At 36.5% G+C, this 4299-nt stretch overlaps 1 non-coding gene across 1 annotated transcript; it reads right to left on the bottom strand.

Moving 5' to 3' along the window:
* Positions 1 to 1937: 1937 nt before the first annotated feature.
* On the bottom strand, positions 1938 to 2044 carry LOC124886852. Its single transcript, XR_007044258.1, has one exon. It is a non-coding gene; the product is annotated as a small nucleolar RNA R71 (small nucleolar RNA).
* Positions 2045 to 4299: the final 2255 nt, after the last annotated feature.

The raw sequence follows: 4299 nt of genomic DNA, 5'->3' as shown, positions 1-4299 counted from the left end.
CTGGCAATATGTGTGCCTTAGCGAAAATTGGAAGAATAATTTCCAGTGTTGACATTGCGTTGATGCATAAGTTCTGTGCTTTAGAAAATTCTTCTTCTGCAACTTCTAGTGCATCGACACGATGTCAACGCGTTACGTCGATGCTTAAAGTTTTGACACTTAACCAAATTTTGAGGAGCAACTTCCAGTGACACGACATGATGTCAACACATCACGTCATGTGGTGAAGAACTTAACTTAGTCTGATTTTTAAAGGTAAATTCTAGTGCACCAATGCGATGTTGACGTGACGCGTTGGCTGTTTTTGATGTTATTATCAACGTGTTGTGTCAAGGCTTCAGATCTGGTGAAATTTTCCCAATTATAAAAATAAACGCATGAGAACTATTCCAAACACTTTTAGCAAGTATAGCTATGGTGGAAAAGCATAGAATTCTTTCTTTTAGGGTTTATATTATTTCTTTTGAACCTCTTTACCTAAAGATGAATTTCGGGTATGATTAATTACTTGTTTTGATGTTTTATTCAAACATTAGTGGCTCAATACCCTTGTTCTAGGGTTGAGGTCAAGAAAATGATTACTCTTTGATATTCTCTATAGTAGTTTCTTTTTAGATTATCATATGGGTTGTTCTCAATTTCTTGAGCTTACTATTTTAATGCTTGGCCACCATTAGAATAAGTTTATATTTCCATGTGAATTCGGGAGGAGAATTGTAGATTAAAACGTGGAAATTTAGGAGAAAGGTTCTTGCCCTTTTATGAAATAAGGGGTTTGAATTAGAATCTAGGATAGGAATATACCTAGAAGCCTTTTTTGGTTCTATTGGAAGAAGATTACTTAATGAATCTAGAAGAATTGTTATATCTCTTCGGGAGTTGTAGTTGCAATTTTCAATAAATAGAAGATTTGAGGCCGGGAGACAAAAATTGTGGCTTAAACCTTGCGAACCAAAGACCCGATATCCAATTAGACTGCTGTAAGAATAGAGATTTGTATATTTGTTTGGAAAGCCTCAACCCTGGAATTCTTATCATTATTGTTTACAACTGTTGCTTGCTTTGCATTAGTCATAAAATTTTATTTCTAATTAATTACTTTATATTTTTATTCTCAAGTTCAAAATCATCTTGATACTTTACAACACTAAATACTCATTGTCTTAAACTAAAAGTTGGTTAAATTTCTAGTTTCTTAGTCTTCGTGGGAATGATATCTGATATTCTAAATCACTATATTATTTGTACGATCACGTTCCCTTGCATGTGCGTCCGAGTCGCAATAATTTCTTGGCGCCATTGCCGGGGACTACTATAATTAGTAAATTGCTAAATTTTTTATTTTTGATATTTAGTTTAAGTGTTAATGACTTGATCTTCATGGCTGAATTTTTGCAGGTTTTCCTAAATCCAGGACAGGAGAGAGATAAAGAGTTGGTAGAGCCTTTTGCGAAACCAGAATAGATCTTTCAAAAGAGGTGAAGAATGCCTAAATGAACAAATGAATCGGCTGATCCAAATGCCGAAATATTCCTGCTGTTGTCATTCTAGTTGTTCCTGCTCAACCAGCTGCTAGACCTATTCATGAGGTGGCAATCCCATTGATGAACCATGTGACGAGCAGTATTCTCAAGCCCAAAACAGAAGGTCAATTTGTATTGAAGTAGAATAAGGTGCAATTGCTGAATTTAGCGGGGCAATTTCATGGCCTTTCACACGAAGATCCACAGCAGTATATACAGACCTCCTTGGAAATCAGCGATACATATGTTCCTGGAGGGGTAAATCTTGATTATGTTGGGGTGACACTCTTTCCCTTCTGTCTAATGGGGGAATAAAAAAGATAGTTACATGCTGAACCACTAGTCTGTATCACTAAATGGGAAGATATAGCTCGAAAGTTTCTTATTCAATTCATTGCATATGGGAAGACGGCACGCTTGAGGAGTGAAATCTTGAGTTTTATACTAAAAGACGGAACGAATCTCTACCAAGCTTGGGAGATATTTAAGGGTATGCTGAGAAATTGACCTCACCATTATCAATCCAATGATGTTCTTGTGCATACTTTCATAGAAGGATTGGAGCCAAACACGAAGATTCTCTTGGATTCAGTAACAGGTGGACAGGCTCTTGAGAAGACATATGAAGAATTGTACACACTACAGAATCATATTTCACAAGGGAACCCTGACTAGCATGCAGACTCGAGGAGTACTCCTAAAAAGGTTGCAGGGGTATTGGAGATAGATCAATTCACTTCATTACAAGCATAGATCGTAGCAATGCAAAATCATATGATTGCACAGCTTAATAAGATAAATTTGGGTGTTACACAACCAGTAGCCATAGTGAATATAGTCCAACAACTAAATTCTTGGTGTGAGGTTTACGGAAGTGGTGAGCATGTAGCTGATACTTGCATGGCTAATCCGAATTTTGTAAACTATGTGTGGAATGAAAATCGGCAGGGACAACAAAATTTTGGTAATACTTATAATCCCAACTAGAGGAACCATCCAAATTTCTCATGGGGGTAAATCAGGCGCATAATGCAAATCAGTACAAGGGACAAGTACAACCAAATCCACAGCCAGCTCAGAATACTCAGGCGGCTACTCAATCTAGCAATATAGAGGAATTGATGAAGTAGTTTATAGGTTAAAAATGCAATTTGCAATAGAAATTAAGACTCAACAGGCACAGTTTGTAGTTGAGTTGAAGAGTCAACAATTGTTTATAAGAAATCTAGAGTTGCAACTAGGCCAAATTGTAGGAGCACAAAATACATGATCTCAAGAAGTATTACCTAGCGATACAGAGACAAATCCTAAGCAGGTAAATATGGTTACAACAAGAAGTGTTTTGCAAACTATGGAGATAGTTTAGAAGTAGGTTAGTCCTATAATTAATGATAAGGATGATAAAGATAATGAAGAGTAAGAAATTAAGGAAAAAGTAGCAAGTGAAGAAATTCATATGGAGAAGAAGACTCTTCCCTTACCTTTTTCTCAAAGGGCAAGGAAGCATCAAGAGGAAGTGATTAATAAGAAATTCTTAAATAATATGAAGTAGGTTCAAGTGAATCTTTCTCTTGTTGACATTCTACAGAGTGTGCCAAAATATGCAAAATACTTGAAGGACATAGTTGCAAATAATAACTGGTTGACCGAGTATGCTACAATTACATTTACTAAAGAGTGCACATCCAAGATTCAAAATAAATTGCCTACAAAGCTTAAGGATCCAGGTAGTTTCACCTTGCAGATTACCACTGGACAAACCATTTGGGCACGTGGATTATGTGACTTGAGAGCTAGCATAAATCTTATTCCCACATCATGGTACCAAAATATGGGTCTTGGGAGTCCCAAAACCACTACTATTATTTTCCAGTTGGCAGATGGATCACTTGCTAGGCTGGATGGTATTATCAAGGATGGTTTGGTGTGAGTAGGATCTTTAATCTTTCCGGTGGATTTTGTATTTCTTGACTTTGAGGTTGATCCTGTGGTTCCATTTATTTTGGGATGACCCTTCTTAGCATTTGGATAGTTAGGAATTGATGTAGCAGCTAGGAAAACGACAATGCAAGTGCATAATAAAGTAAAAGTTTTTGATGTGTACAAGACACTGAAACTGCCAGCTATATATAAGGAATTGCCATCTATATCGGTTATTGAACTTGCTTTGGATTGGCAGTTGTTGTTGTCTGATGATCCATTAGAGTGAGCTTTGATGGGTTGTGATCTTTATAGAAATGTGGAAGCATTGGAATTGGTCCAAGTTATGAATTTAGCAGTGATTGAGACGAACAAAGTTCCTTTCAAGCCATTGAATAGGCCAATCGGCCCATCACCCAAGGCCTTAGTTTAAGAAGCTCCTAACTTAGAGCTTAAGGTTCTACCTCCTTATTTATAATATATTTTTCTTGGAGATCAAGATACTTTGCTTGTTATTTTATCTGCAGGATTAACAGACGTACAGGTAAAAGAAGCTATAGTAGTCCTAAAGAAGAGAAGTAAGGCTATTGGTTGTAAATATCTGATATTATAGGAATCAATCCAGCATTTTGCATGGAAAACATCTATATAAAAGAGGATTAGAGTGCGCCAACAAAGAAGGTTAAATCCTATGATGAAGGAAGTGGTAAAAAAAGTGATCAAGTGGTTAGATAATAGCATTGTCTACCCAATTTCTGATAGCAAATGGGTGAGTCTAATGTACTGTGTACCAAAAAATAAGGGATGACTTTGGTAACTAATGATGATAATAAGTTGATCCCCACACGCTCGGTGA

Source organism: Capsicum annuum, chromosome 8, assembly GCF_002878395.1.
Source record: "Capsicum annuum cultivar UCD-10X-F1 chromosome 8, UCD10Xv1.1, whole genome shotgun sequence".
NCBI classification, from domain to species: Eukaryota; Viridiplantae; Streptophyta; class Magnoliopsida; order Solanales; family Solanaceae; genus Capsicum; species Capsicum annuum.
The sequence above is the reverse complement of the archived record's forward strand: the minus strand, read 5'-3'. Positions and strand labels throughout refer to the sequence as shown.